The sequence below is a fragment of the Hyperolius riggenbachi genome, chromosome 1, assembly GCF_040937935.1.
Source record: "Hyperolius riggenbachi isolate aHypRig1 chromosome 1, aHypRig1.pri, whole genome shotgun sequence".
Taxonomy (NCBI): domain Eukaryota; kingdom Metazoa; phylum Chordata; class Amphibia; order Anura; family Hyperoliidae; genus Hyperolius; species Hyperolius riggenbachi.
In genome coordinates, this window is record NC_090646.1 from 466,382,326 (window position 1) to 466,391,570 (window position 9,245).

The window sequence follows — 9,245 nt, forward strand, 5'->3', positions numbered from 1 at the left end:
ATAATTTAGGCAGTTTCCTTATATTACATAAATGGTAAGATTGTATGAACAAAATTGTACCATGTATGGGCACCATAAGGCAAATAGTACAATGTGTTATAAACTACTTACGATGGGTTATACAATACCGTAACATATAAAAATAATAAAAGAACAGAACTGCATATTTTTTCTTTGTATTTATCAAACATTGTAACTCAAGTCATTTGTAAGTGGGGCACTGCCTGACTGTATGTTTTTGTTTTGTTTTGTTTTGTTTTGCTTTGTTTTTTCAGGACAAACTAGACTTTTTTGGGTCCTATTTTTTGCTAAGAATTATTCTGTTTTCTGTTTATTTTTGAAAGCACTCATTACGTTTATTAGTAGCAGAAGACAAATATTCACACTACAGAGGCTTTAGATGAAGTTTCAAAGGAGGTACATTGAGATAACAATAAATTGCAGATTGGCTGATATAGCACTAAGAAATGTTGAGGTTAGGTTCACAGTGGTCAGTAGCATAACACATGCATTATAATGAGCATGAACAGCAAAGGACACTGGACATAGACTAAATACAAAGCCTACATGCTGCGAGTTACAATAACTCGATAAGTTACAACACAATACAGTGAACAGGCCCATGTATGGGCAGTGAATTGACATGCAGAATTATTCTGCAACACTACTTTAAATAAATAAATAAATATATATATATATATATATATATATATATATATATATATATATATATATATATATATATCAGTAACTATAGAGGTGTGAGTGTTAAAATGTGGTGCAGTAAATGCATTGTTTCAGGTATTTAAAACAGGTAGCAAAGTGTTTCCGAGGACCATGTCTTGGCATTAGTTCAAATTTCAGGTAAATTGTATGAAGCTTTAACTTGGACCAATAAAAAAGGACAAGAAGTTATTCTGATTGGTCCAATTTCAAGCTGCATATAATTTACATGAAATTTGAATGTTAGGAGAAAATATTTGCATCTCATTTATTATCTCTAGTACAAAACATCGAGGTTGCAAAGTCAAGTAGTGTGCATATTCTGTATGTTTGGGGGTTATGCAGGTGGTAAGATTTTTATTTTATTTTTTAGTAAAATGTTGTATTTTCTGTCACCCACCTATAATTATGGCAATGTTATAACAAAATAGATATTTTAAGGATTTGTCCACAGGACCTATAGTACTTGTGGGAACTAACAGAAGGCTGTGCAGATGTAGCTGGAGATTCTGTTTGGTTTGTATGATCATATTCTGGTTCACCATGAACTTGTTGGGCAATCTGTAACATTAAAGGACGAGCAGACACTTAATTCTCTGAGAAGAGTGCAGTCCAGAGCAGAGTGGGTCTGTGGAGCAGGAAGTGACTGGTGACGTGTTAACATGGTGCTTTGTAAATGATTTTTTTTACTTAGTTAATTTAAGAGTTCACACGGCATTGTAAGTGTATATGCTCCCGTTTGGAATTGTAGACTTAAGTTCACAGCACAATGCACGAAGAAACGAAAAAAATGATGTATTCTTAGTTGTGGGAGTTGGGTGTTTTCTCCTTTGTAAACTAAGACATATACTGGATTTTTGTTTTCGACTGCAAGGGAACACGTTTCACTTCATAGACTGTAAATAAATGAGTTGAATTGCAAAATAAAATTGGTTCCAGCAGCCTAGATGTGTAGCATGCGGTATTTGTTGCATCCTTCATTACGCATAAATATTTTGCAAAGATTCTATTTCACCGGTAATGCTTAGTACAGTCAGTGCATGGCACAGAATGTTTTCTGTATCAGTGTGTCACAGCCCAACATGTACAGTGCAACACCCAGTGGCGCCACATAAATAAACCTGTAAACACATAGACGTCTTTGCGCAACTCATGCTAATAGATATGTATTATGTATGCATTAGTTGTTCAATAGCAGCTTTTATAGGTGGAATACTTCTCCTCGTTTGACTCGTAAACCTTTGCTACAGGAGACAAGCTGCACGCTTACGTTTTCTCCAGCAGATGGCGATATTTGAACACAATTGAATTCACCAGTTCAGGTTTCCTATGAGAGAATCTCTGGCTGCTCGAGTCCCAGTCAAGCAGGTGAACCTTTCCTCACTGATTGTGCTGTACTGTACATCCAGATAAGGTCTCCTCCATCAATTAATCATATTATTTATAGTTACGCTGTTACTGCTGTAATTTATTTGCTATTTTACAAATACTGTTATTAAAAAGATACTCCTAGTTCAAAGCAGGAGCCGTAAATTAATGTAAAATTGCTGCCAGCAATGTCTACAATTAGAGTGGGCTCCAGTATATTAAACACTAATGTATATATTATTTCACTACACTAATATATTATTTCTGTTTATCTTTAAACCTGAAATATAAACAGGAATCATATATATATAATTGATTATTTACAAATAAAACGTAGGCGGAGGAAAAGTACTTGTTGGATACAGTTTCCATACAAAATCCTTCATAAAACATAAACACATAATACATAAAAATAACAAATGTGCCATACAGTATAATTTTACTGCGCTGATCTTAACATAAATGTAATAAACTATTTTATTCCAGCTACACATTTTTTCTCCAAACTTTATCGAAAAAAATGTATTTTGAAAGTTTGAAAAATAAAGGGGACTTATAAAGTTCAAGAATCCAATTTGTAAAATACATTTATTGATACATTTTTATTAGTGATTAATCCAGCATAATTTATTGTAATGATGCAAGTAATATCTGCCGAAATATTATTAACGACAACATCTAAATTAAACAGCTTTCAATGCAGTGTGTCAGGACCAGAAATACTTATTTCGATAGCTATTTACATGTTATTATATATATGATGTGTCAGTTTATCAGATAGATAGATAGATAGATAGATAGATAGATAGATAGATAGATAGATAGATAGATAGATAGATAGATAGATAGATAGATAGATAGATAGATAGATAGATAGTGATGTACGTAATAACATAGTTTGATGGAAAAAGAGACATCCGTCCATCAAGTTCAACCAGGAGGAAAAAAAACAAACAAATAAAAATCCTGAACCCGGACATATCCCAATTGTTCCAGTGTTAACGTAATTAAATTGCCTATGTTTCATGTCAGTTCCTGCAACACCTGACAGCTGAAAGCTCTTTGTAGGTAAATATTTTTCTTACACATGATATGTGTATTATAGATAGATAGATAGATAGATAGATAGATAGATAGATAGATAGATAGATAGATAGATAGATAGATAGATAGATAGATAGATAGATAGATAGATAGATGATTAAGTGGATAATTAGATAAACATATATAGTATGTTACTATATTGAACTATAGTAATATTTCAATGGTTAAAAAAAATATTTAGTGAGTGCAGTGAGCTGAACATGAGTGTAACAACGTAAATACAAGATATATAAATAATGTGTGTGTGTGTGTGTGTATGAATGTATATATATATATATATATATATATATATATATATATATATATATATATATATATATATATATATATATATATATATATATATATTATAATTAGCCGTGAATATGTTTCTATTTATCCTCTGCTTTATAATTAGCCAGTTGTAGGTTATAAAAATGATAGAGTGGTACCTGCTGTATACTTATCTCAGGTCATGACTTTGGAAAGTTTCCAGTTTGCGGACACAGGACAGCCGGAGTGTATATAGGGGTATTTACAGTAGCATTCTGTCCCTTTTACTGAAGCCTGACAATATGTTTTGGTGAACAAACAGCAGGCAGAGGAGTTGAGGCATGACACAAACAGGCCGGCCCTAGCACTGTGGAGGTGCGAGCATTGTTGTCTGGTACTGGGGAGGAGAGGACAGCTCCATCTGTCAGAGGCCACTCTGCCACCAGACTTTACATTTCCTGGGGAAACACAACGCACGGCTTTCTACCAGACACCAATTATCTGCCCTGCTGGAAAGATCAATTGTGCTTTTTGTACATAGCCCTGTAATCAATTCCCTGCACTGCGCCATGTCTTCCATCATAGGCATGTAATTGCGCACACCGTCCACTTGCGTTTGCCAATGGGTATTGGCGCTGTGCGCCTTTGGAACCCCCTGACTCCATGCATACAGCCTGGTCGGCAGAACCCATATTTCTCAGCAGCCAGCCAGTCACCCATAATGGAGAAATATTCTCCATAAGAGGACCAGATTGAATTTCAAGGTGGATGCAGAGCTCGCCGAGTCTTCATTATTTAATAAGGAAATCAGCCAGACTTTAAGTACTCTCATTTTTCCCTTAAAGTTGAAATAATAATAATACAAAGAAAATACACGTGAAGTCCGCGTAGCATGAGACAGAGCAGAATAAATAGCTGGGGAGGGTATAACGTGTCACAAGGCGAATGAAAAGTGGATTCAATTTCAAAGATCCAACGTGAGTTCCTGAATGCTAAACAGCAGCAGCTATGGCAGCCCGTCTGTTCTCTGCACATATTCACAGTCACTTGCTGATTTTTCTTCTTTTTTTTTTTTTACTTTTTCCCCCCTTGAAGTAATGGAAGGCCTAAGTTACCAGTCCATTATCCCCTGCCCATCACAGGCTAGTACATATCTCAAATACAAATGCTTATAACTAACTTCAATCACTTCCATAAAGTGTACACTAAAATAATAATAATAAACAGCAGAGGTTTATGTGCGGCTGTGGACGCCGCTAGAAAGGGCTTCTTGAAGTCACTTGCATAAAGGATGAGTCCTATTTAAGGTGGTTTTTATAGCCATTTAGATCTTTATCAGCTAGTTCTGCATGTGAGCTGTCCAGGGCCCTGTACTTCCCCAGCCAGCTACAGTGACTGCTCACAAGAGTCCCAATGACAGATAGGCGTAGAGGAGCCGGCCCTGAGTGCTCACTGTCTCTGTCTGTCCGTCCCGTGGCTCCTGCTGACTATCTCTCCATCTACCCCCCAGACTTCATTCATCACAGCAGCAACAAAGATTGATCATCACACGCTGCCGGCCTGCAATCATCTCCCAGCAATGAGTGCGATCAGGGCGTACAGTCACTCACCTCTGCTGTTGGCCACTGTATAGGGCGCTCACATGGGATAGAAGTGACACCACTATCAATTGAACAAGAGTAGAAAATACGCATTAGCTATGGGCTTGTCCTTTTGGAATATATATATATATATATATATATATATATATATATATATATATATATATATATATATATATATATATATATATATATATATATATATATATATATATATATATATGGTGCAGACTTAATAGTTACAGTGACAAAAGTGAGGTGATGATTACAATGTATAACAAAATCCAACACACAAAAGGGTGGGAGAGCCCTGCCCTTGCGTACTTACAACCTGGGGGGGGGGGGTCTTCAAGAGGAGAGGTGGGGTAGTAGGATACACGCAAAGATATATTGTTGATTTTGTTTTTTGTTTTTGTTTTTAGAAAGCCCGAAAGCGAGGCGGTTGAGTGAGAGTGCTGGTCTAGACATGTTTATTTTTTTATTTGCATACACACAATTTTGGAGGGTGTTTATATTATATTACTTTGTATATATTTTATTACACCTAGGGAAACACAATATAGACCTGTTGTGGTTTGGTTTGTCCTCTGCACAGACTATTTGATTGCATAACGAACCTGATTTTCCACGTGATTGCAGTTGATAAAGGTAACGCCATGATGAACAAGCAGTCTGCTGGTCACCGGTTTTAACGATATCACAAAGGACGGGACGTTTATGTCAGTTAAACAATCTCTTCTCTCTCTAGACCAGCAGAAAAGGGGAAAAAAAGCTTTTGCAAGCGGTTATTTTATATCCTGCTGCAGTTAAAACAGAACAGATGTAATACACGTTTTGAGGAGATGGGGAAGGAGTCGAGAATCTGTCGCTGAAAAGTATTGGATTTTAATTTACAGCATTTTGCTGAGTTGATGAAGATAAGGAAGAGATGATGGAATTGCTTCCATCTCTGTATCGCCCGTGTAATGATAACCCCACTGGGCTCCTCCTGCATTCTGTAATCTACTATTGCACAGTGTATTTTGCGATGGTGGCAGTATGGCCAGCGCTGTGTATTCACCTGGGCAGCTGACATATTTGATAGACTGCCGAGTTATTCCTTTCATTTGCACAATCATTGAAACCCTATTAATACCTCCATAAATTATAGCATAGTGGATATGGTTATCTAATTATAATGGTGATCAATCGGTGCTGGTGTTGCCGGTATATTGCTCATTGTACATTCAGGACCGCAGGTTGGGTGAACAGCGACCTTGGGGAAAGGTCAGCGCAGGCACTGGGGACAGGTTAGCACTGATGTGACCCGGAGAGAGCTGCCAGTGATGGGCCTGACCTCTCTGTACTATCACACTGACATCTGTCTATGTAGCGTGTCTCCTACATAGGAATGCTAGACGGCTAACAGACGCTCATCTGTACTGAGCCGCACTCTGACATGTACATGTGTTCCCTGTGACATGTAGAAGGCGCCTTACATAGTCTATATTAACTCCCGTGTCCTGTCACGTACGGTGCAGTATAGATTGTGTGTTACCGCACAGTCATTGTCTGTCTAGTGCTCAGTTGCCGAATCATGCTCCATTCTTATTAAAAAGGGTGAATCTATAGACGAATATTGTGTAATGGGGCTTATTTACTGAATTAGTCATTTATAAGTAATAACGCAACCCCCTAGTCAGTCTAGCCATTTCATCTATGGAGTTGATTCCCTTGCGTTCATCCTCTGGAGTCTGGCCATGTATTTTAAAGTAGGAACAGAATCAGATGTGAATTTCCACCTTCGGGCCGGCGCGCTGTAAACGTTCTTCTGTAGCCGATGTTGGAGGTCACTATCGGCAGTGGTACTTTCATATAGTGAATTTGATTTCTCAAATAATGGAATAATATTCAATAGCAGAATTCGCGTAGTCGAGTCTCTTTAAGAAATAAATTGTATAACAGATAAAACTGAGCACATTTAAGTGCTATACTTGATCACTCACAATGTACTGGATATGTTTGTATTTTCCAGCAATAGCGTCTGTTAGGAGACATGAGCTAAAGGAAATCATTTTACGGTGTGGTTGTATCACTGCACAGCACATCCCTCACCTGCCCCCACCCCCAATCCCACCGCTCATAGCTGATGTGGCCCAAAACAAAAAAAAATAAGACATATTTTACGTCTTCTTGTTTCGTCTGCCGGATCTTAAAGCTGCACTGCGTTCTATTTCACTGCAGAGTGTCTGTATATGGAATCCAGAAGAGAAAACAGCCAACCCCCACCCCCTCCTCTATTTTTGGGCAGGGGACAGTTTCGCTGCTGACCACAAGGTGGCAGTGGGGGACAGCGCAATTTCACTTAATCCTCCCCTCCAGCTTTCAACAAGCTGAAGAGCCATAAAATGATCGGGGATATCAAGCAAGGCGCCAGGTGAGTAATACGCAGGATAATCCAGAGATATGACTCGCTTTACTCATACCCACCAGCGCCACTATAGTTACTCATTAACCTTACTACCTACAAATAAGATGCAGGGAAGAGCGGTGTGGAGACAGGCTCTAAATATTTGTTTTTAATTAACCCTTTGAAGCAAGGAGAAAGGGCGAAAGATAGTGTGGTGACTGAAGGTTGCTATAAATAAGGCACTAGAGTGATGAGCTTAGTGATTTCTAGTAAGTGGTTATTATAGGAAGGAGATCTTTAGATTTATGAACATATGCAGCCTATCTACCGATGTATCTAGCTATGTATTTCTGGATCACACGTAGCTGACAGGCGTAGGTCTGGACTCGGTCTGGAGTGTGCTGGGCACATGGGCGACACACTTGGTCAGGAGTCACTGATAGGCTGTCTACCTTGTCACTGGGTGTGTGTACCACCAATGCAGAGAGCACTCTCCTAACAATAATCATTGGGTATAAAAGTAGAATGATACATGCGAAAAGTACCGTCTTTCCCTTTATCATGTATATATAAGAAGCGCTACAGCCTTATTGGGCAGAGAAATCTTAAATAGGTTTCCTTTATCAACTCTCAATACAACTCTCCTTTCAGGCTAGCATGGGAAATAAATTATTGATAATCGATTCTGCAGCGTTAAATATGTACTTTTATTATGTGTCATTTGTTGTATTTGTTTTTTGCTATACCATAATAGAGTTTATGCTTTTTTAAGGAACTTCAAGACACCTTTTTCGCTACTGTGAATTTATTTATAATTAAACATACTGTATTACCTATTATTTATAATTAAATATACTCCATAGAATGATAGATAATTTATTTGGGTACATTTTAACACACTACGCAAATATATAATTGTGATTTACAAATAACTGAAAATATGACATCTAATTAAATCACTGCTTCCGGTATTCGGGGTAAATGTGTATAATTTTATTAGTATCTATATAATACGTTTTTTAAATTATTTTATTTGTATTATTATTGGTCTGATCAGATAAGGAAACCTGACAAACGATGTGTGCTTTCTCCCAAATATTGGACCGTGCTGCGTTTATAAAAGCCACATTTTGGAGTTCCAATGAAACAGCCATGCATATATAAGGTATGGCACAATAAATAACATTAGACTATAGATAATATCTCAATAAAAACAAACGAGATAATATCGTCATAAAAGCATAAAGGACAACCTTGCAGAAATGTAATTCTAGTGTCTGGAATGGCTCAGCCCCAAATATGAAAATCGAATCTTTCATTTATGTCATTTTTTTTCTAGTCGAGGAAGTCTTGCATTTTGTTAGTTTTTATGCTATTTTTAAGTTTAATAAGAGCTATTTATTAAGGAATTAGTTCTGTGCAGTCGGTAATTTATTTTACACAGGATAAAAAAAATATAAGCGCTCATGTTTCATTCTTATCGATAAGCTAAGCCACATCAGTAAAATCTTAATAAAGCAGTTACCAGCGAGATGTAAAAAAAGGCAAATTCTTCATCTGATTGTTATTTGCAGTCTGGCAGGCCTGGCTTCTCTGTGAGCCAAATCTCATGCTTTAAATCTGACTTTATGAACAGGAAACATTAAGTCACCTGCTAAACGCACAGTCCAATAATCATTTCTATAGTCCAATTATTTTCGTGTCCCTGGGACGCTAAAAAAAATGTAATTGTTGTCTGGCTGGAGAAAATAAACCACTATCATAGTTATTGGGGAAAGAAAAACGTATCTTATCTCTGATACATCACA